General features: G+C 39.7%; 1 protein-coding gene and 1 non-coding gene across 3 annotated transcripts in view; one reads left to right on the top strand and one right to left on the bottom strand.

Moving 5' to 3' along the window:
• Positions 1–24930, top strand: part of SMG6 (SMG6 nonsense mediated mRNA decay factor) — a 239714-nt gene that overhangs the window by 172888 nt on the left and 41896 nt on the right. The gene's annotated exons all lie outside the window — the stretch shown is intronic.
• LOC115856208 (U6 spliceosomal RNA) lies at positions 5853–5961 on the bottom strand. Its single transcript, XR_004040732.1, has one exon. It is a non-coding gene; the product is annotated as a U6 spliceosomal RNA (small nuclear RNA).

Here is a 24930-nt window from a genome sequence, read left to right as displayed (position 1 = left end):
CCCTCTTTCATCTCTGATAATACTTTGCCTTGAAATTAATTCCTTTCTGATATTAATATACCCACTCCAGTCTTCTTTCAATCATTTTTTAAAAAGTATTTGTTTATTTGGTTGCACCAGGTCTTAGTTGCAGAAAGCAGGCTCCTTAGTTCAGGCTCGCAGGCTCCTTAGTTGTGGCTTGCCGGTTCCTTAGTTGCAGCATGTGGGCTCCTTAGTTGCGGCAGGTGGGCTCCTTAGTTGTGGCATGCGAACTCTTAGTTGCAGCATGCATGTGAGATCTAGTTCCCTGACCAGGGATCAGACCCAGGCCCCCTGCATTGGGAGTGCGGAGTCTTATCCACTGCACCACCAGGAAAGTCCCTCCAGTCTTCTTTTGTTTATTATTTGCATGGTGTATCTTTTCCCATCTAACCAGTCTGTATCTTTATATGTAAAATGTGTCTCTTATTGACAGCATGTAGCTGGGTCTTACTTTTCAATCCATACTGACAATCTCCTCTCAAGTGAAGTATTTAGTTTATTAACAGTTAATGTAATTATCCCTGTGGTTGAATTTAGGTTTACAGTTTTGTTAGTTGTTTTCTGTTTTGTCCCTTCTGATTTTTTGTTCCTTCTTTTTTTCTTTTCCTCCATTTTGTATCTTCCTTTTGCACCTACTTTCCTGACTTCTTTTAGATTATATGATTTTTCTTTTAGAATTCCATTTTAAATTATTTATTGGCATTTTAACTATTTGTTTGCAGTTTTTTAGTGGTGGTTCTGTAGATTATAGTATATTTAATACATCCTTAACTTTTCAGACTACTTAGAGTTGCTATTGTACCACTTCACATAAAATGTAGAAATCTTGCAACCATACAGTTCCAGTTACCCATTGCTCTTTTATTATTATAGTTGTTATATGGTGTATACCATATACTATAACATACATATGTATATAATATACTGTATACATTATAAACTCCACATGACAGTGTTATGGGGTTGTTTTTGGTCTTTGGATTTTTACTTCAAAGACATGCAAATTTTATTTCTACTAACTTGATATTAGCAAACATTTGAAATAATGCTAAATCCTTGTGTTGATAAGGTGTTGTTTGTGTATCTGTGGTAAAATATATGTAACATTGGGAATTCTGTGGCGGTCCAGTGGTTGGGACTCCATGCTTTCACTGCTGGGGGCCCAGGTTCAGTCCCTGGTCAGAGAACTAAGATCCTGCAAGCTGCTGGATATATATAATAGATAGGTAGGTAGATAGATAGATAGATAGATAGATAATAATTTACCATTTAATCTATTTTTTCTTTTGTTGAATGTGCTTTTGGTGTCATATGCAGGAAATCATTACAAAATCCAATGTCATAAAGATTTTCTCCTGTTTTATTCTAAGTTTTATAGTTTAAGAGTTTATAGTTTTATAGCTCATAAGTTTAGATCTTTGACCCATTTTGAGCTAATTTTTATGTATGGTGTTAGGTAAGGAACCAGCCTCATTCATTGGAATGGGGATATCCAGTTTGTAAAATGTTATAATTTTGCATTAAACAAATCTATGTATCTTTTTTAATTTAAAAGGGTAGAAAAATTGTTGTTTGTATTTACCCAGGTATTTACCATTTCTTTGTGAAGAGCCAAGTATACAAGTGGTGTTGTTTTCCTCTGGCTTGAAGAGCTTTTGGCTTTTCTTGTAAGGCATATCTGCTAAAATTCCCTTAGTATTCTTTTATCAGAAAATGTCTCTATTTCACTTCCTTCTTTAAAGATCACTTCACTGGATGTAGAAAATTTTCAGTACTTTAAATATGTTCATCCATTGTCTTATGGCCTGTATAGTTTCTGATAAGACATCAGTCAGCCGTTGTTCTGTATATGTGATGGGTCATTTTTCTCTGGCTGCTTTCTATATTTTCTCTATAATCTGGTATTCAGTAGTTTGACTATGATATTCTAGGCATGATTTTCTTTGTATTTAGCCTGCTTGGGGTTCACTGTGCTCTTGAATCTACAGATTGTCTTTCACCAAATTTGGGGGACTTTCAGACATTATTACTGAAGTTAATTTTTTCTGCTCCAGTCCCTTCTCCTTCTGGGATTCAATTACATGTATGTTAGGCCTATTGTCACCCAAATCAGGGGCTTTATTAATTTTTCTTTTTTTCCTCTTGTTTAGATTGGATGATTTCTATTCTGACTTCAGATTTACTCACTTCTTTGTCATCTCCATTTCCTTTTTTTTTTTTTGAAACCTTTTTTTGGCTGCATTGGGTCTTCATTGCTGCGCACAAGCTTTCTCTAGTTGTGGCGAGCAGGGGCTACTTTGTTGTGGCGCACGGGCTTCTTATTGTGGTGGCTTCTCTTGTTACGGAGCACAGGCTCTAGGTGTGTGGGCTTCAGTAGTTGTGGCACGTGGGCTCAGTAGTTGTGGCTCTCAGGCTCTAGAACGCAGGCTCAGTAGCTGTGGCTCACGGGCTTAGTTGCCCTGCGGCATGTGGGATCTTCCCGGACCAGGGCTCAAACCCATGTCCCCTGCGTTGGCAGGAGAATTCTTAACCACTGCACCACGAGCGAAGCCCCTCCATTTCCTTTTAAGCACATCCAGTGACTTTCTTACTTCAGATATTAGATTATTGGGTTTGTTTTGTTTTGCTTTTGGTTTTGTTTTGTTTTTGTTTTTTCAGTCCTACACTTTACATTTGGTTCTTTTTCATAGTTTCTGTTTCTCTGCGGAGATTTCCTATCTTTTCATTTATTTCAGTCATTTTCCTTTTTCTCAGTGTAACTTTTTCCATATTAGTAACTTTTTCCATAGTTTTAGTAACTTTTTCCATAATCATTATAGTAACTTTTTCCATAATCTCGCTGTTAATTCTAACATTTGTGTCATTTCAGAGGTGATCTCCATTTACTGTCTTTTCTCTTAAGAATAGGTCACATTGTGCTTCCCTGGTGGCGCAGTGGTTGAGAGTCCGCCTGCCAGTACAGGGGGCGCGGGTTCGTGCCCCGGTCTGGGGGGATCCTGCGTGCCGCGGAGCGGCTGGGCCTGTGGACCGTGGCCGCTGGGCCTGCACGTCCGGAGCCTGTGCTCCGTGGTGGGAGAGGCCACGGCGGTGAGAGGCCCGCGTACCGCAAAAAAAAAAAAAAAAAAGAATAGGTCACATTAAATACTGTATGACATCACTTATATGTGGAAGCTAAAAACTACAACAGGATTTCCCTGGCAGTCTAATGGTTAAGACTCTGGGCTTCCACTGCAGGGGGCACAGGTTTGATCCCAGGTTGGGGAAATAAGATCCTGCATGCCGTGTGGCATGGCCAAAAACAAAAACAAACAAACTAGTGAATATAACAAAAAAGCAGCAGACTCACAGATACAGAGAACAGACAAATTGTTACCAGTGGGGAGAGGGAAGGGGGGCGATATAGGGGTAGGAGAGTAGGAGGTACAAACTATTAGGTATAAAGTAAGCTACAAGGATATATTGTACAACAAGGGGAATATAGCCAGTATTTTATAATAATTATAAAATGGAGTATAACCATTAAAAATTGTGAATCACTATATTGTATACCTATAAGTTATACATCAAGTATACTTCAATAAAAAAATTTTTAAAAAAAGAGTAGTTCACATTTTCCTGGTTCTTTGTATATTGAGTAATTTGGGGTTTTATCCTGGAATTGTAAATGTCATGTGGATTTTGTTTTATTCCTGCAGAGAGGGTTGATGCTTTAGTGTATCAGGCTTTTCAGTTGGTTGGACTCAAACTGCAGTAGGTCAAACATCCATTCCGTTTGTCTGGGTTTTGTTTGTTTGTTTGTTTTTTACATTTAATCTACACATGCATGATTCAGAAGTCAGCAATGAATTTGAGTATTGTGTATACACAGAATATGGGGCTTCCTCTCTCTGGCTACCCCCTTTATGGGATTTCCTCCCTTGTTTTTTAGCAGCTGTGATTGTCTTGAATTTTGTCCTTTGTTTCTTCAGGCTATTAAAGACTGGATTTTTCAGCAGAGTTTTAGCTGTGCTGTATGGTGCCACCAACTGTCCCAGCTCCTTCTTCTGAGTGTCAGTATCCCTCACAGATCTGCCTAGTTTGGTTCATTCTCTAGTGCCTTTGGGTATTTGTTTTTATAATTTTACCCTGAGTTTATCATTGTTATTCACAGGAAATTTAATCCAGTAGGAACTTACTTAGTCATATTGGAAGCAGAACTCCTGCACCAGCTAATTTAGAAATTTGTGCATGTGTATATTAGTGCTATTTCTACCACCAGAGTTTTGGGACCTCTGCTTTCTGGAATCCATGAATCAATCTTTTGAATATCCTTAAAGGTGGCAAACCTTCAGACTTCAAGTCTCACTTTGATTTTTTTATGTTAATTTTTATCGGCGTATCGTTGATTTACAGTGTTGTGTTCGTTTTTTTGTTTTTTAATTTAAATAGCCAGAATAACACTTGGAGTCAAGAATAGTAAACATTTTTTCCAGTAAACAATAAATACAGTGAGCAAGTTGAGTTATTCCTTTTTAAGGTCAAAAATAACATGGATCTTTGAAATAAGGAGAATTACCACTAAAATTAATAAACTGATTTTGAAAATGTTTAAAAGAGAAATTCTCAGGTACTTTTGAGCATTGACATGTTTATGTCTTCTTAAGGAGTTACCTTCTCATATCCTTTGCCTGTTTTGTATTGGAATATTTTTCACTTACTGTTTTTTTTTTGAAAAGGCCTTCCTAACAAGGGTTGGAACCCTTTTCAATCATTTATATTCAAAGTATTTTATACTATTTGTCACTTACCTTCCATTATTTATGGGATCTTTCTCAAATGTAAATGATTTAAAATTTTGTGTAGCCAAATCTTCTGTTTTCCCTTTATGAACTTTGTTTTTATGTTTTAAAAAGTCTTCCTAACGTCAAACCAAATGAATAATCATATTTTCTTCTCATTATTTTACTTTTTGAAAAATTATTATTAAAACTTTTATCTGAATTTATTTTGCTGAATGATGTGAGATAGAGATCTAACTTAATTTTTTCAAAATAGTTTAAAAATAGCATCATTTATTGAATAGTTTATTCTGTTTCTACTTAACTAAAAGTTAAGCTTCATCATACACTAGATATATGTATACACTATACTAGAATCTATATGTATAGATAGATATAGATGCATCCTAGCATGTGTTTCTAGGAATTTTTTTTGTTTTATGTTTGTCTATTCTTGAAACATAACTTTGTCGTTTTAGTTACTCTAGCTTTGTAATGTGTTTTAATACTAGTGATGTGAGTTTACACACATTCCTTTACATATTTTATTGCAATATACCTTTGGCTTTTTCTACCTAGTTATGCTTTTTTTTTTTTTTTTTTTTTTGTGGTACACGGGCCTCTCACTGTTGTGGCCTCTCCCGTTGCGGAGCATAGGCTCCAGACGTGCAGGCTCAGCGGCCATGGCTCACGGGCCCAGCCGCTCCGCGGCATGTGGGATCCTCCCGGACCGGGGCACGAACCTGCGTCCCCTGCATCGGCAGGCAGACTCTCAACCGCTGCGCCACCAGGGAAGCCCACCTAGTTATGCTTTATGCAAACTTCAGAATAATTTTAAATCCCACTCCACCTCCCCAAAAAAAATCCTCATGGTATCTTTTTATTGAGATATAATTAACATACAGCATATTAGTTTTAGGTATACAATATAATGATTAGATATATGGATATATTGTGAAATGATCACAACAATAAGTCTAGATAACATCCATTACCACACACAGTTACAAATTTCTTTTTCTTGTGATGAGAACTTTTGAGATTTACTCTCTTAGCAACTTACAAATATACAGTAAAAATATGGACCATATTACAAATTTGCACATCATCCTTGAGCAGGGGTCATGCTAATCTTCTCTCCATTGTTCCAGTTTTCACTATATGTGCTGCCAAAAACGAGCACTCCTCATGGTATTTTGATTGGAATTGCATTCACTTTAAAAATATCTTTGGGGGCTTCGCTGGTGGTCCAGTGGGAAGACTCTGGGCTCCCAGTGCAGGGGGCGTGGGTTCAATCCCTGGTCAGGGAACTAGATCCCGCATGCATGCCGCAACTAAGAGTTCACATGCCTCAATTAGTCCGCATACCGCAACTAAAGAAGCCCTCATGCCACAACTAAGAGGCCACATGTCACAACTAAAAAAAGATCCCACATGCTGCAGCGAAGATCCCGCATGTCGCAACTAAAAACCAATGCAGGGACTTCCCTAGTGGCGCAGTGGTTAAGAATCTGCCTGCCAATGCAAGGGACACGGGTTTGAGCCCTGGTCCGGGAAGATCCCACATACCATGGAGCAGCTAAGCCCATGCACCACGACTACTGAACCTGCACTCTAGAGCCCGCAAGCCACAGTTACTGAGCCCACGTGCCACAACTACTGAAGCCCGCGCGCCTGGAGCCCGTGCTGTGCAACAAGAGAAGCCACCTCAATGAGAAGTCCATGCACCTCAACAAAGAGTAGCCCCTGCTCACTGCAACTAGAGAAAGCCTGCGTGCAGCAACAAAGACCCAACGCAGCCAAAAATAAAATAAATAAATTTATTTTTAAAAAAGCCAGCGCATCCAAAGTAAATAAATAATAAATACATAAATAAAAATTTTAGAAATAAAAATATCTTTGAAGAAAATTTTACATTGTTATAAGTTTTCTTATTAGGTCAAAGTAGTCTCTGGATATCAGTTCTTTTATGTCTCCACGTTTTTTCATTGATTTTCTTGCTATAATGAATGGAATTTTTTCCATTCCACCTTCTATGTAGTACTTGGGAAAAGCTAACATTTATATTCAGCTATCACATCAAATTCTCTTATTGATTCTTTTTTTAGCCAATCACTTATTTCTTTCATTAATTTATGTGATGTGTTTTTTCTTTCTTTTTATTTTTTATTTATTTATTTATTTATTTAATTTTTTTAAACATCTTTATTGGAGCATAATTGCTTTACAATGGTATGTTAGTTTCAGCTTCACAACAAAATGAATCAGTTATATATATACATATGTTCCCATATCTCTTCCCGCTTGCGTCACCCTCCCTCCCACCCTCCCTATCCCACCCCTCCAGGCGGTCACACAGCACCGAGCTGATCTCCCTGTGCTATGCGGCTGCTTCCCACTAGCTATCTACCTTACGTTTGGTAGTGTATACATGTCCATGCCTCTTTATTGCTTTGTCACCGTTTACCCTCCCCCCTCCCCATAGCCTCAGGTCCATTCTCTAGTAAGTCTGTGTCTTTATTCCTGTTTCACCCCTAGGTTTTTCATGACATTTTTTTTTCTTAAATTCCATATATATGTGTTAGCATACGGGTCTCTTGTAGACAGCAAATATATGGGTCTTGTTTTTGTATCCATTCAGCCAATCTGTGTCTTTTGGTGGGAGCATTTAGTCCATTTACATTTAAGGTAATTATCGATATGTGTGTTCCCATTCCCATTTTCTTAATTGTTTTGGGTTTGTTATTGTAGGTCTTTTCCTTCTCTTGTGTTTCTTGCCTAGAGAAGTTCCTTTAGCTGTTGTTGTAGAGCTGGTTTGGTGGTGCTGAACTCTCTCAGCTTTTGCTTGTCTCTAAAGGTTTTAATTTCTCCATCAAATCTGAATGAGATCCTTGCTGGGTAGAGTAATCTTGGTTGCAGGTTTTTCTCCTTCAACACTTTCAATATGTCCTGCCACTCCCTTCTGGCTTGCAGAGTTTCTGCTGAAAGATCAGCTGTTAACCTTATGGGGATTCCCTTGTGTGTTATTTGTTGTTTTTCCCTTGCTGCTTTTAATATGTTTTCTTTGTATTTAATTTTTGACAGTTTGATTAATATGTGTCTTGGCGTATTTCTCCTTGGATTTATCCTGGATGGGACTCTCTGTGCTTCCTGGACTTGATTAACTATTTCCTTTCCCATATTAGGGAAGTTTTCAACTATAATCTCTTCAAATATTTTCTCAGTCCCTTTCTTTTTCTCTTCTTCTTCTGGAACCCCTATAATTCGAATGTTGGTACGTTTAATGTTGTCCCAGAGGTCTCTGAGACTGTCCTCAGTTCTTTTCATTCTTTTTTCTTTATTCTGCTCTGCAGTAGTTATTTCCACTATTTTATCTTCCAGGTCACTTATCCGTTCTTCTGCCTCAGTTATTCTGCTATTGATCCCATCTAGAGTACTTTTAATTTCATTTATTGTGTTGTTCATCGTTGCTTGTTTCATCTTTAGTTCTTCTAGGTCCTTGTTAACTGATTCTTGCATTTTGTCCATTCTGTTGTCCATTCTATCTCCAAGATTTCGGGTCAACCTTACTATCATTATTTTGAATTCTTTTTCAGGTAGACTGCCTATTTCCTCTTCATTTGTTAGGTCTGATGGGTTTTTATCTTGCTCCTTCATCTGCGGTGTGTTTTTCTCTTTTCATTTTGCTTATCTTACTGTGTTTGGGGTCTCCTTTTTTGCAGGCTGAAGGTTCGTAGTTCCTGTTGTTTTTTGTGTCTGTCCCCAGTGGCTAAGGTTGGTTCAGTGGGTTGTGTAGGCTTCCTGGTGGAGGGTACTAGTGCCTGTGTTCTGGTGGATGAGGCTAGATCTTGTCTTTCTGGTGGGCAGGTCCACGTCTGGTGGTGTGTTTTGGGGTGTCTGTAGACTTATTATGATTTTGGGCCGCCTCTCTGCTAATGGGTGGGGTTGTGTTCCTGTCTTGCTAGTTGTTTGGCATAGGATGTCCAGCACTGTAGCTTGCTGGTCGTTGAGTGAAGCTGGGTGCTGGCGTTGAGATGGAGATCTCTCGGAAATTTTTGCTGTTTGATATTATGTGCAGCTGGGAGGTCTCTTGTGGATCAGTGTCCTGAAGTTGGCTCACCCACCTCAGAGGCACAGCACTGACTCCTGGCTGCAGCACCAAGAGCCTTTCGTCCACAGGGCTCCTTAATTTGGGATGATTGGTTGTCTATTCAGGTATTCCACAGATGCAGGGTATATCAAGTTGATTGTGGAGCTTTAATCCGCTGCTTCTGAGGCTGCTGGGAGAGATTTCCCTTTCTCTTCTTTGTTCTCACAGCTCCCAGGGGCTCAGCTTTGGATTTAGCCCCGCCTGTGCGTGTAGGTCGCCGGAGGGCGTCTGTTCTTTGCTCAGACAGGACGGGGTTAAAGGAGCCGCTGATTCGGAGGCTCTGGGTCACTCAGGCCCGGGGGTAGGGAGGGGCACGGAGTGTGGGGCGGGCCTGCGGTGGCAGAGGCCGGCGAGAAGTTGCAGCCTGAGGCGCGCCTGTGCGTTCTCCCGGGGGAGCCGTCCCTGGATCCCGGGACCCTGGCAGTGGCGGGCTGCACAGGCTCCCCGGAAGGGCGTGTGGCTAGTGACCTGTGTTCGCACACAGGCCTCCCGGTGGCGGCAGCAGCGGCCCTAGCGTCTCATGTCTGTCTCTGGGCTCCGCACTTTTAGCCGCGGCTCGCGCCCGTCCCTGGAGCTCTCTCAAGCAGCGTTCTTAATCCCCTCTCCTCGTGCACCAGGAAACAAAGAGGGACGTAAAAGTCTCTTGCCTCTTCGGCAGTTCCAGACTTCTCCCCGGACTCTCTCCCGGCCAGCCGCGGTGCACTAACGCCCTGCAGGCTGTGTTCACGCCGCCAACCTCAGTCCTCTCCCGGCGCTCCGACAAAAGCCGGAGCCTCAGCTCCCAGTCCCGCCCGCCCCGGCGGGCGAGCAGACAAGCCTCTCGGCTGGCGAGTTCCGGTCGGCCCGATCCTCTGCGCTGGAATCTGTCCGCTTTGTCCTCCGCACCCCTGTTGCTGTGCTCTCCTCCGCGGCTCCCAAGCTCCCCCACTCCGCCTCCCGAAGCCTCCACCTGCGAAGGGGCTTCCTAGTGTGTGGACACTTTTCCTCCTTCACAGCTCTCTCCCGCTGGTGCAGGACCCGTCCCTATCCTTTTGTCTCTGTTTAGTTTTTTCTTTTGCCCTACCCAGGTACGTGGGGGGTTTCTTGCCTTTTGGGAGGTCTGAGGTCTTCTGCCAGCGTTCAGTAGATGCTCTGTAGGAGTTGTTCCATGCGTAGATGTATTTCTGGTGTATCTGTGGGGAGGAACGTGATCTCCGCGTCTTACTCTTCCGCCATCTTCCCGGAAGTCTCCCTTTCTTTTTATTTTTTATTGAAGTATAGTATAGTTGAATTACAGTGTTGTGTTAATTACTGCTATATAGCACAGTGACTCAGTTATACATATATATACATTCTTCTTGATATTCTTTTCCATTATGGTTTATATATAGTTCCGTGTGCTATACAGTAGGACCTTTTTGTTTATCCATTCTATATACACCAGTTTGCATTTGCTAATCCCAAACTACCACTCGTACCCTCTCCCACCTCCCTCCCCCTTGGCAACCACCAGTCTATTCTCTATGTCCCTGATTCTGTTTCTATTTTATAAATAGGTTCATTTGTGTCATATTTGAGATTCCACATACAAGTGATATCAAATGGTACTTGTGTTTCTCTTTCTGACTTACTTAACTTAGTATGATAATCTCTAGTTGCATCCATGTTGCTGCAAATGGTATTATTTCATCCTTTTTTATGGCTGAGTAGTATTCCATTGTATATATATGTACCCATCTTCTTTATTTATTTACTTATTTTTAACAGATCTTTATTGGAGTACAATTACTTCATAATACTGTGTTAGTTTCTGTTGCACAACAAAGCAAATGAGCCATATGCATGCACATGTCCCCACATCCCCTCCATCTTGAGCCTCCCTCCCACTCTCCCTATCCCACCCCTCTAGGTCATTGCAAAGCACTGAGCCAATCTCCCTGTGCTATGCTGCTGCTTCCCACCAGCCAACTATTTTATATTCACTAGTGTATGTATGTTGATGCTACTCTTACTTCACCCCAGCTTTGCCCTCCCACCCCATGTCCTCAAGTCCATTCTCTATGTCTCTCTCTTTATTCCTGCCCTGCAACTAGGTTCATCAGTACCATTTCTTTTTGTTGTTGTTAGATTCCATATATATGTATTAGCATACGGTATTTGTTTTTCTCTTTCTGACTTACTTCACTCGGTATGACAGACTCTGAGTCCATCCACCTCACTACAAATAACTCAGTTTTGTTTCCTTTTATGGCTGAGTAATATTCCACTGTATATATGTACCACATCTTCTTTATCCATTCATCCATCGATGGACATTTAGGTTGGTTCCATGTCCTGGCATTGTAAATAGTGCTGCAATGAACATTGTGGTAAAAGAGTGAAATTAGAACACTACCTAACACCGTACACAAAAGTAAACTCCAAATGGATTAAAGACTTAAATGTAAGACCAGACGCTATAAAACATGTAGAGGAAAACATAGGAAAAACACTCTTTGACATAAAGCACAGCAAAATCTTTTTTGACCCACCTCCTAGAGTAATAGAAATAAAAACAAAAATAAACAAGTGGAACTTAATTAAACTTAAAAGCTTTTGCACAGCAAAGGAAACCATAAACAAGACAAAAAGACAGCCCTCAGAATGGGAGAAAATATTTGCAAATGAAACAACAGACAAAGGGTTAATCTCCAAAATATACAAACAGCTCATGGAGCTCAATATCAAAAAAACAGTCCAGTTAAAAAATGGACAGGAGACCTAAATAGACATTTTTTTCTATGATGAAATAGACATTTCATCATACACATGGCAAAGAGGCACGTGAAAAGATGCTCAACATCACTAATTATTAGAGAAATGCAAATCAAAACTACAATGGGGTATCACCTCACGCCGATCAGAATGGTCATTATCAAAAAAAGCTAGAAACAATAAATGCTAGAAAGGGTGTGGTGAAAAGGGAACCTTCCTACACTGCTGGTGAAAATGTAAATTGATACAACCACTATGGAAAACAGTATGGAGGTTCCTTAAAAAACTAAAAGTAGAACTACCACATGACCCAGAAATCCAACTACTGGGCATATACCCTGAGAAAACCATAATTCAGAAAGAGACATGCACCACAACATTCATGGCAGCACTATTTACAATAGTCAGGACATGGAACCAACCTAATTTCATTCTTTTACATGTAGCTGTCCAGTTTTCCCAGCACCACTTATTAAAGAGGCTGTCTTTTCTCCATTGTATGTTCTTGCCTCCTTTGTTGTAAATTAGGTGACCATATGTGCGTGGGTTTATCTCTGGGCTTTCTGTGCTGTACCACTGATCTGTATTTCTGTTTTTGTGCCAGTACCATACTGTCTTGATTACTGTAGCTTTGTGATATAGTTTGAAGTCAGGGAGCCTGATTCCTCCAACTCCGTTTTTCTTTCTCAAGTTTGCTTTGACTATTCAGGGTCTGTTGTGTTTCCATACGAATTGTAAGATTTTTTTCTTCTAATTCTGTGAAGGATGCCATTGGTAGTTTGATAGGAATTGCATTGAATCTGTAGATTGCTTCAGGTAGTATAGTCATTTTCACAATGTTGATTCTTCCAATCCAAGAACATGGTGTATTTCTCCATCTGTTTATGTCATCTTTGATTACTTTCATCAGTGTTTTATAGTTTTCTGAGTACAAGTCTTTCACCTCCTTAGGCAGGTTTATCCCTAGGTATTTTATTCTTTTTGTTGCAGTGGTAAATGGGATTGTTTCCTTAATTTCTCTTTCTGATTTTTCATTGTTGATGTATAGGAATGCCAGAGATTTCTGTGCATTAATTTTATATCCTGCAACCTTACCAAATTCATTGATTAGTTCTTGTAGTTTTCTGGTGGCATCTTTAGGATTTTCTATGTATAGTGTCATGTCATTGACAAATAGTGACAGTTTTACTTATTCTTTTCCAATTTATATTCCTTTTATTACTTTTTCTTCTCTGATTGCTGTGGCTAGGACTTCCAAAACTATGTTAAATAATAGTGGCAAGAGTGGACATCCTTGTCTTGTTCCTGATCTTGGTGGAAATGTTTTCAGTTTTTCACCATTGAGTGTGATGCTTGCTATGGGTTTGTCATATATGGCCTTTATTATGAGGTAGGTTCCCTCTATGCCCATTTTCTGGAGAGCTTTTATCATAAATGGGTGTTGAATTTTGTCAGAAGCTTTTTTGCATCTATTGAGATGATCATGTGGTTTTTATTCCTTAATTTGTTAATGTGGTGTATCACATTGATTGATTTGCATGTATTGAAGAATCCTTGAATCCCTGGGATAAATCAAACTTGATAATGGTATATGATCCTTTTTTTAAAAAATAAATTTATGTATTTATTTTAAATTTATTTATTTTTGGCTGCCTTGGGTCTTTGTTGCTGTGCGCAGGCTTTCTCTAGTTGTGGAGAGCAGGGGCTACTCTTTGTTGTGGTGTGTGGGCTTCTCATTGCAGTCATTTCTCTTGTTGCAGAGCACGGGCTCTGGGTGTGCAGCTTCATAGTTGTGGCATGTGGGCTCAGTAGTTGTGGCTTGCAGGCTCTAGAGCGCAGGCTCAGTAGCTGTGGCACACAGGCTTAGTTGCTCCGCGGCATGTGGGATCTTCCCAGACCAGGGCTCGAACCCCTGTCCCCTGCATTGGCAGGCGGATTCTTAACCACTACATCACCAGGGAAGTCCCTGTGTATGATCTTTTTAATGTGCTGTTGGATTCTGTTTGCTAGTATTTTGTTCATTACTTTTGCATCTATGTTCATCAGTGATATCGGTCTATAATTTTCTTTTTTTGTGATATCTTTTTCTGGGTTTGGTATCAGGGTGATGGTGTCTCCATACAATGAATTTGGGAGTGTTCCTCCCTCTGCAATTTTTTGGAATAGTTTGAGAAGGATCGATATTAGCTGTTCTCTAAATATTTGACAGAATTAGCCTGTGAAGCCATCTGGTCCTGGACTTCTGTTTGTGGAAGATTTTTAATTATGGTTTCAATTTCATTACTTGTGATAGGTCTGTTTATATTTTCTAATTCTTCCTGGTTCAGTCTTGGAAAATTGTACCTTTCCAAGAATTTGTCCATTTCTTCGTGGTTGTCCATTTTATTGGCATATAGTTGTTTGTAGTAGTCTCTTATAATCCTTTGTATTTCTGCAGTGTCAGTTGTGATTTCTCCTTTTTCACTTCTAATTTTATTTCTGTGCGTCATCTCCCTTTTGTTCTTGATGAGTCTAGCTAAGGATTTATCAATTTTGTTTATCTTCTCAAAGAACCAGCTTTTCGTTTTATTTATCTTTGCTATTGTTTTCTTCATTTCTATTTTATTTATTTCTGCTCTGATCTTTATGATTTCTTTCCTTCTACTGACTTTGGGTTTTCCTTGTTTTTCTCTCTCTAGTTGCTTTAGGTGTAGGGTTTGATTGTTTATTTGAGATTTTTCTTGTTTCTTGAGGTGAGATTGAATTGCTATAAACTTCCCTCTTAGAACTGCTTTTGCTGCGTCCCATAGGTTTTGGGTCATTGTGTTTTTATTGTCATTTGTTTCTAGGTATTTTTTCATTTCTTCTTTGATTTCTTCAGTGATCTGTTGGGTATTTAGTAGTGCACTGTTTAGCCTCCATGTATTTGTGTTTCTTATAGTTTTTTTCACATCTTCTTTATATGTGATGTGTTAAATTAATGTTTTCTAAACTTGACTTGTCATTTTCTTACTGGGATGAACACTATTTGGGTTATATATATATATATATTATTTTTATTTATTTATTTATTTATTTTTGCTGCATGCGGGCCTCTCACTGTTGTGGCCTCTCCCGTTGCGGAGCACAGGCTCCGGACGCGCAGGCTCAGTGGCCATGGCTCATGGGCCCAGCCGCTCCGTGGCATGTGGGATCTTCCCGGACCGGAGCACGAACCCGTGTCCCCTGCATCAGCAGGTGGACTCTCAACCACTGCGCCACCAGGGAAGCCCTTGGGTTATATTTTAATGGTCTGCTACGTTTGATTTGCTGTGGTTTTACCTAGGATATTTACATCCATTTCCGTGTTGGGCCTGGCCTCTCTTTTCTGTCTCTGCTGTTTTTTCTTTGAGTGTTGGAGTACTTGGGTGTACTGACTTCATACAAAGAAATGGGAAGCAGCTTTTCTTTTTCTGTGACCTGGCAAGTATATAGTGTGTATTACTTAAAGAGTCGTTCTTGACTCTCTCTCTCATACTCTACCTTCAGCCTCTCAGCAGTCGTCCTTTCACTCTACCTTTGTAATCTGTACAGAATCCAGCCATTTAACCATTTCTAGTAGTACCACCCTTATCCAAAATGTTACCTTCTCTTGCTTAAACTATTACTATAGGCATGTTGTGATCGTTGTCCCCCTTCAGTGTAGTCTCAACACAGCAGCCAGTGTGATCTTTTAAGAGGTAAGCTGGATTGGTTAACACCACTGCCAAGCCCCTTCAGAGGATTCCTATCTCACTCATAAAAGATATCAAGCCCTTACCAAGGCTTACATCCTTTCTGACCTCATCTCCTGCCACTCTCCTATTCACTTATTCTTCACTGGTCAAACTGGCCTGCTCATTCTTTAATCATGCCAAACAACTCATGCCTCTGGGCCTTTGCACTTCTGTTCTGCTGTTACCCCCCCCCGCATAGTTTACTTCCTAATGTCCTTCAGATTCCTGTTCATGAGCCAACCTTATCAGAAAGTTCTTTACCAGTAATCTATAGAAATGAACAGTCTACCCCAGGCACTCTCTGTCCCCTCACTGGACTTTATTTTTCTCCTTAACACTTACCATCACCTACCTGACAATTGGTTTTTGTTTTGTTTTTGCTTTGCCTATTTATTGTCCCCCACTAGAATGTAAAAACTGTGATTTTATTTACTGTATTACTCCCCAGTGTTTAGAACAGTGCCTGGAGAATGGATCCCGCCCCATACCGTTAACAAATATTATTGGCTGAATAGGTAAATGAACTGAAGGAACTTACCTATAAAGGCATCTCAACCTCTAATAGTTTTGGAAAGAAAACCTTTGACTCTTCCTGTTTCTGTTTCTTCCTTTGTTATGTGTTTTTTAAGATTTCTTAGTTCTTGCATCAAATTTTTAGGCAGGATTATTGAGATATAACATAAATACATATAATAAATAGTTCAACAATTTTAAGTGTTCAGTTAGATGAGTTTTGACAAAAGTATACAGTAGTGTAAATATCACCACAATGAGGATATGGAACATTTTTATCACTTCTTGTGTCAATTTTGTTGACGACATTATCCAGAAAATCATCCATTTCTCTAAAATCTTCACATTTTAAAAAATATTTTTATTTATTTACTTATTTATTTTGGGGGCTGCGTCGGCTCTTAGTTGCAGCGCGCAGGATCTTTCATTGCAGCGTGTGGCCTCTTTGTTGCAACATGTGGGCTTAGTTGCCCCGCAGCATGTGGGATTTTAGTTCCCCGACCAGGGATCGAACCCATGTTCCCTGCGTTGGAAGGTGGATTCTTAACCACTGGACGACCAGGGAAGTCCCTTCACATTTTTGATATCTCTTCACTAATTAAAAATTAAGGATTTGTTATAAATCCGCTTTCCATTTCTAATTTAATTTCTGTGTTCTTTGATTTTTTTCTTAAATTTGTTAGCAGTATGTGTTTCTTAGTTTTTAAAAACTAGCTTATGTTTATTGTCTTCTAATTCATTAATTTTTATTTGTATCTTTATTTTCTTCCTCTTATTTTTCTTAGACTTGTTTTGTTTTCCTACTTGTGTTGGATCTTCTGTGTTCATTTGTTTCTTATTAGTTTACTTAAAAGCTTTATGGCTTTGAATATGAGATTACTAATACTTTGGCCACATTCTAATTCATTGAGATGTGTACTGTTCTAATGACCATTTTCTAAGTAGTCTTTAATTGTCATTTTGATTTTTTCTCTTTGATTCTAAAGTTATTTGGGAGTTTTGTTTTTATAGTTGGATTTCTTAAACTTTTGTTACTAATTTCTACTTTGGGGTTTTTTGGGGTTGTTTTGTTTTTTTGCGGTACGCGGGCCTCTCACTGTTGTGGCCTCTCCCGTTGCGGCGCACAGGCTCTGGACGCGCAGGCTCAGCAGCCATGGCCCACGGGCCCAGCCACTCCGTGGCATGTGGGATCTTCCCTGACCGGGGCACGAACCCGTGTCCCCTGCATCGGCAGGTGGACTCTCAACCACTGCGCCACCAAGGAAGCCCTACTTTGGGGTATTTTTAAAGATTTAATTTATTGAGATGAAATTATATGAATTTATATAACATAAAAATTAACCATTTAAAGTGAAGAATTCAGTGGCATTTAGAACATTCATAGTGTTGTGCAACCAACACCACTATGCTCATGGCATTTTAATTCCACTTGTTTATCTCTGATTTTTAAAATAAAATACCTTAAGTTCTTTTTCTCTACTTATCAAGTAGAACAATTAAATAGGATAGAACTGTCTCTCATTTTAGTTAGGATTATGTTCAGCTGTAAGATGCAGAAAATCCCCAAATAACAGTAACTTAAATAAGATAGAAATACATTTCCCTCTCAAAACCAGAGGTTTTCTGGTTTGGCGCTCCGTGGTGTCATGGACCAAGTTTCTTTCTATTTTGTTGCTCTGCTATACATGGTTTTCATTTCCAAGGACCCCTCATAGTCTAAGATGGCTATTGGAATGCCAGCCAGCTTATCTGTATGCAAGCCTGTGCGAAGTAGAAACAGTTAAAGAAGGAAGGCAGTTAAAAAAAAAAAGAGATGTCTTTTTCTTTTAAGGGCCTTTCCTGGGAGTTCATGCATATTACTGCCTATATTCTATGGGCCAGAACTGAGTCACGTGGCCAAACCTAGCTGCAGTGTAGACTGGGAAATATTTTTATTCTAGGTAGACCATATGCACAGCTAAAAATCAAGAGTTTTATTACAGGGGAAGAGAAGGAGAGCAGATAATGGGAAACAAGTAGCAGTTTCCGCCACGCACCCCCGTGTGTAAATGTAGGACTTCCTGCTTCCTCCTTTTCTTACCACTTCTCCATTTCCTAGTTAGTATAGGTATCAGTGAGATTTTAGATAATAGTAGCTATTTATTGAAGGTTTACAATGTGCCAGGATTTAATCTTCCCAACAACTCTACCTGTGTAAGTACTGTCATTATCCCCATTTTATAGATGAAGAAAAATGAGACGCAAAAAGTTCAGGTTTTTAACTAAGGTCATATATCCAGTAATTCAAACACATGCTGCAGGTCCAGATTAACCACTGTATACTCTCAACTCTGTTATCATTAAATGTTTTTACAGTGTGTGTACATTGTGTGTACATTATGTATCTTTTCTCTGAAGAGTACTTTTTGACATTTGCACTGTTTAAGAATCCTATTAACATCACTTTTATAGAATTAAGTATCTTTTACTCTTTTTGCTTTATGCCATTTGTTTTTTGTTTTTTTTTTTTTTTTTTGCGGTATGTGGGCCTCTCACCACTGTGGCCTCTCCCGTTGCAAAGCACAGGCTCTGGACGCGCAGGCCCAGCGGCCATGGCTCATGGGCCCAGCCGCTCCGCGGCATGTGGGATCCTCCCGGACCGGGGCACGAACCCGCGTCCCCTGCGTCGGCAGGCGGACTCCCAACCACTGCACCACCAGGGAAGCCCTGCCATTTGTTTTTTAATACAATTTATCTACTATGTTCCTGGGTTTTGTTTGGTTAGTTTTTGTTGTTTGGGGTTTTTTTGTTTTTACCTTTTACCGTTGAAATTTTCAGACTACAAGAAAAGTAAAGAGAATAGTTTAATGAATCACCACGTAAATTAAACAGTTGTCAACATTTTGCCAATATTTTTTCAATCATTCTCTTTGTCCCCCTGCCAGATTTTTGTTCTTGGAGGTTTTAAATCAACTTCCATTCATTATAACTGAAAATACTCAGTAAATATGTCTAACTTGTAAGGCTTTCTTTCTAGCATAACATAACATTATTATACATAACAAAATTAATAATTTGTTAATATCATATAGTCTGTTTTCAGATTCTTCAGATTATCTCCAAAATATCATTTCACAATGGGTTTGTCAGAATTAAAATCTAAGCAAACTTCATACTTTGTGTTTGGTTGGTATGTCTTTTTTTTTTTTTTTTTTTTTTTTTTTTGCGGTACGCGGGCCTCTCACTGTTGTGGCCTCTCCCGCTGCAGAGCACAGGCTCCGGATGCGCAGGCCCAGCGGCCATGGCTCATGGGCCCAGCCGCTCCGCGGCATGTGGGATCTTCCCGGACCGGGGCACGAACCCGTGTCCCCTGCATCGGCAGGCGGATTCTCAACCACTGCGCCACCAGGGAAGCCCGGTTGACATGTCTTTTAAGGGTCTTTTCATGTATAACAGTTCTCCCACCTCCCTTTTTAAATTTTTATTTATTTTTTTAACATGTTTATTGAGGTATAATTGCTTTACATTGTTGTGTTAGTTGCTGCTGTATAACAAAGTGAATCAGCTATACATATACCTATATCCCCATATCCCCTCCCTCTTGCATCTCCCTCCCACCCTCCCTAGCCCACCCCTCTAGGTGGTCACAAAGCACCGAGCTGATCTTCCTGTGCTGTTCGGCTGCTTCCCACTAGATATCTGTTTTACATTTGATAGTGTATATATGTCCATGCCACTCTCTCACTTCATCTCAGCTTACCCTCCCCCTCCACCCGCTGTGTCCTCAAGTCCATTCTCTACATCTGCGTTTTTATTCCTGTCCTGCCCCTAGGTTCTTCAGAACCCTTTTTTTTTTTAGATTCCATGTATATATGTTAGCATACAGTATTTGTTTTTCTATCTCTGACTTACTTCACTCTGTATGACAGACTCTAGGTCCGTCCACCTCACTACAAATAACTCAATTTCGTTTCTTCTTATGGCTGAGTAATATTCCATTGTATATATGTGCCACATCTTCTTTATCCATTCATCTTTTGATGGACCCTTAGGTTGCTTCCATGTCCTGGCTATTGTAAATAGTGCTGCAATGAACATTGTGGTACATGACTCTTTTTGAATTATGGTTTTCTCAGGATATATACCCAGTAGTGGGATTGCTGGGTCATATGGTAGTTCTATTTTTAGTTTTTTAAGGAACCTCCATACTGTGCTCCATAGTGGCTGCATCAATTTACATTCCCGCCAACAGTGCAAGAGGATACCCTTTTCTCTACACCATCTCCAGCATTTATTATTTGTAGATTTTTTGATGATGGCCATTCTGACTGGTGTGCACCTCTCTTTTTTTCTAAATGCCTTTTATTTGTTGAAGATGTTCTTGATTTTTTTTTAACAGTGGTCTCAATTTTTTTCTAATATCTTGTTATACTGGGATACATATTTAAGTAGTATTTTTTCTGAAAGAAAAATGTTTATTATGTTTCTAAGTCTTAGTTTATCTGAGAATGTCTGTCTTTTGCCCTTCTACATGAATGGGGCAGTTTGGGGGCACAGAAGTCTGAGGCCAATCAGATTTGTGTGGGGTTTTTGTTGTTTGTTTGTTTTTTTGTTTGTTTTAATGCTTACAGGATTATTTTTTCTCATTGTCCTTGGAAACTAAAGACTGAACCAGGGTATGTCTGGGTCAAGGATGGCAAATGTCTGATAAATATGCTTTCATTCTCTGCCAAAGACAGGCATTAATAATTGATCACAGAACTCTTTCCCATTGAATACAAGTGAAGTTTCAGATTCATTTAAAAAAAAAAAATAAAACAAAGCCCCCAAAACCCACCTTTTTTGCCAGCTCTAATGAAGGTGTTGGTCTCCTGTTGTTAAGTTTCTTAGCATGTCCTTTGAATATTCAGGCCTTATTCACTCAGGAAAGTTTACTTTTCCTTTTTTTTCCCCCCCTTTCCTTTCTCATTTTTTAAAATAATTGCTCTTCTCCTGTCAGTCTTGATCTTTCTGGAATAGCTTTTAAAGATTAGGGTTCTATTTTCCCGTCTTTACTCCCCCCACCATTATTTTCATCTCTATATTTTCTTTTGTATTGTAGAAGAGGCTCAACGAAGTCATTCGTTTCACTAATTTGGTTTTCTATTACTATATTTAACTGCTGCTTATAGCCTTACCTGTATTTTTTCCTGATCATTTTCTAATATGACTGCCAAAATCTAGATTGAAATGCAGTTTACTCTGTGTGTTTTTTGTGTGTGTTTTTGTTTTTTACTTTTTTATTGAGGTTTAACCCTCATTAAGTAATATGCACTACTTTTAAGTTTGAGCTCAGTATATTTTTACATATGGTTATATGTATACGTATAGCTGATTCACTTTGTTATACAGCAGAAACTAACACAACATTGTAAAGCAATTATACTCCAATAAAGATGTTTAAAAAAATGTTCATCTGTATTATTAATAAAAGATATTGTTGAATATGACTTATACCTATTTCCAAAATTGCATGATCTGAATTAAAGAAATATCCTGCAAAGAAAAAAAAAAAGACATGCTAACTGCCACCCAGCTCAAGATACAGAATATTTCTCAGATCCCAGCAGGCTCCTTTATGCCCCCTCTCATTAATACTCTCCGTTACACAGGTAACAGTTATTCTGATCTCATTCACTATCCATTAGTTTTGCCTGTTTTTGAACTGTACATAAATGGAATCATATAGTACATACCCTTTGTTTGTCTGTTTGTTTGTTTTTAAAATATTTATTTATTTATTTGGGTGCACCAGGTGTTTGTTGTGGCACACGGGACCCTTAATTGCAGCGTGCAGAATCTTTAGTTGTGACATGCAGGATCTAGTTCCCTGACAGGGATCAAACCTGGGCCCCCAGCATTGGGAGCTTGGAGTCCTAGCCGGTGGACCACCAGTGAAGTCCCCCCCTTTGTTTCTTTTGTTCAACACAATCTATGAGAGATTTATTCATGTTATTACATGTAAGAGTAGTTCATTCCTCATTATTGCTGTGTAGTATTTTGTTGTATAAGTACACCACAGTTTACTACTTCTACTATTGATGAAAATTTGTTTCTTTTACCAGTCTTGGCTACTATGAATAAAGCAGCCATGGACATTTTTATGTATGTCTTTTGGTGGACATATGCTCTATTTCTCTTTGATATATACCTAGGAATGGGATTGTTAGGTCGTAAGGTAGATGTATGTTTAACTTCAGTAGACAATGCCAAGCAGATTTCCAAGGTGGTTGTACCAATATACATGACCGTCTGCAGTATATGAGAACTTCAGTTGTTCCACATCTTTCCTTTGCCAACTCTTGGTTTTGATTTTGGTTTTGGATTTCATTTTAGCCATTCTGGTGGGTGTGCAGAAGGATCTCATTGTGATTTTGATTTTCATTTCCCTGGAGAATAATGATGTTGAGTACCTTTTCTTCTGCTTTTGGTCACTTGGATATCCTCTTCTGTGGAGTGCCTGTTCCTGACTTGTGCCCGTTCTCCTTTCGATGGCTTGTCTTTTTCTTATTAATTTATAGAATAATTTTAAAAATATTCTTTATATATAAGTACTGTGTTGGATATACATTTATGTGTTAAAAATACCATCTCTCGGGCTTCCCTGGTGGCGCAGTGGTTGAGAGTCCGCCTGCCGATGCAGGGGACGCGGGTTTGTGCCCCAGTCCGGGAGGATCCCACATGCCGTGGAGCAGCTGGGCCCGTGAGCCATGGCTGCTGAGCCTGCGCGTCTGGAGCCTGTGCTCCGCAATGGCAGAGGCCACAACAGTGAGAGGCCCGCATACCACAAAACAAAACAAAAAAAAATCTCTGCCTTGGCTCATGTTTTCACTTTTTTTTTTTTTAATTTTATTTATTTATTTATTTAGGCTGCATTGGGTCTTCATTGCTGCGCACGGGCTTTCTCTAGTTGTGGCGAGTGGGGGCTACTCTTTGTTGTGGTGTGCGGACTTCTCACTGCAGTGCCTTTTCCTGTTGCGGAGCACAGGCTCTGGGGGCACAGGCTTCAGTAGTTGTGGCACGTGGGCTCAGTAGTTGTGGCACACGGGCTTAGTTGCTCTGCGGCATGTGGGATCCTCCCGGACCAGGGCCCAAACCCGTGTCCCCTGTATTGGCAGGCGGATTCCTAACCACCGCACCACCAGGGAAGCCCCCATGTTTTTACTTTTAATGGTGTCTTTTGATAAACACAAGTTCTTAATTTTAATGAAGTCAAATTTATCAATTTTTTTCTTTAATGATTAGTGCTTTTTGTGTCCTATTTAAGAACTATTTGCCTACAAGATCATGAAGATATTCTTCTGTTTTTTTCTTCTAGAAGTTGTATTATTTTACCTTTCACATTTAGGTGTGTAGTCCATCTCGAATTAATTTTTGTTTTTGGCATGAGGTAGAGACAAGGTTAATTTTTTTCCGTACAGATATCCCATAAATTGAGCACCATTTATTGAAAGATCAGTTTTCCCCACTGACCTGCAGTGGTGGCTTGTCATACGTCAAGCGATTATATATGTTTGGGTGTATTTGTAGACTTTCTGTTCTGTTCCAATGATCTTATTTATCTGTCCTTGTGCCATTACTGTTGCGTATGAAATTGAAAGTTTCCAAAGTTTTCACAATGACTGTTCTAGAGGGATACTTATTCCTGAGATTGGTATCCTGCTGTTTAATTTAATACCTTTTCGCACGTTAGGTGATTTTTTTTTCCATCCTTTTTTTAGGCAGTCTATACTTGTTCATATTGAGATCTCAGATGGATGTCTGTTAAGATTTTCAGGTGCAGATAAAAGGAAAAGAGGAACATGTAATTTACACTGCGGGCGTTAAATACTCCTAGAGGAGTGTAGAAAGGAAACTAGAGCTAGAGATAGTCGTGGCAAGGAGCTAAACCCTCTGTTTGCTGTAATAGAGAAACTTAGTGTTCTCATTCTGGGGTTCTTGCCTGTTTAAGAAGCCAGACTCAACTCTGTCTTCCTCCTGCCTCATGCGGCCATCCACACCAATTGTAAGCCAGCAGCCTGTAAGTTTCTTCTGATACCCTGGTGGGATTCAGTTGTGCCCTTCTAAGTGTGTCAGAACCCACCTTGGCTCTTGGCCTAGTTGCTCCAAGGAAAGGGCATCAGTGGGGTATGGCTGCTGAAGTCTCATCTATGAACCTATCAAGCAGGCAAAGGGTTGAACATCAGTTGTTCTTTTCTCATTCCAGTCCCATCTGCAGTTTGTCTTGTAGAAAATTCCTCATAGTTTCTGGTATGTGGTTGCCTAGTACTGATATATACTTTCTTTCTTTCTTTTCTTTTTTTTTTTTTCAGTCATTTCAGTGGAAAACTGGAAGGGTAGACAAAATAACTAGATGCATGTACTTAAAGCCATTCTAATTACAAGTTAGTGCTAGTATGGAGGTTTCTTAAAAAACTAAAAACAGGACTTCCCTGGTGGCGCAGTGGTTGAGAGTCCGCCTGCCGATGCAGGGAACACGGGTTCGTGCCCCAGTCCGGGAAGATCCCACATGCCGTGGAGCAGCTGGGCCTGTGAGCCATGGCCGCTGAGCCTGCGCATCCGGAGCCTGTGCTCCGCAACGGGAGAGGCCACAACAGTGAGAGGCCCGTGGACTGCAGAAAAAAAAAAAAAAAAACTAAACTAAAAACAGAACTACTATATGACCCAGCATTCCCACTACTGGGCATATACCCTGAGAAAACCATAATTCAAAAAGAAACATGTACCCCAGTGTTCATTGTAGCACTATTTACAATAGCCGGGACATGGAAACAACCTAAATGTCCATTGACAGATGAATGGATAAAGAAGATGTGGTACATATATATAATGGAATATTACTCAGCCATAAAAATAAATGAAATTGGGTCATTTATAGAGATGTGGATGGACCTAGAGTCTGTCATACAGAGTGAAGTAAGTCAGAAAGAGAAAAACAGATATCATATATTAACGCATATATGTGGAAATCTAGAAGAATGGTACAGATGAACCTATTTGCAGG

The sequence above is a fragment of the Globicephala melas genome, chromosome 20 (genome assembly GCF_963455315.2).
Source record: "Globicephala melas chromosome 20, mGloMel1.2, whole genome shotgun sequence".
NCBI lineage: Eukaryota > Metazoa > Chordata > Mammalia > Artiodactyla > Delphinidae > Globicephala > Globicephala melas.
Note: the sequence above shows the minus strand (reverse complement) of the source record. Positions and strands in the feature narration are given on the sequence as shown.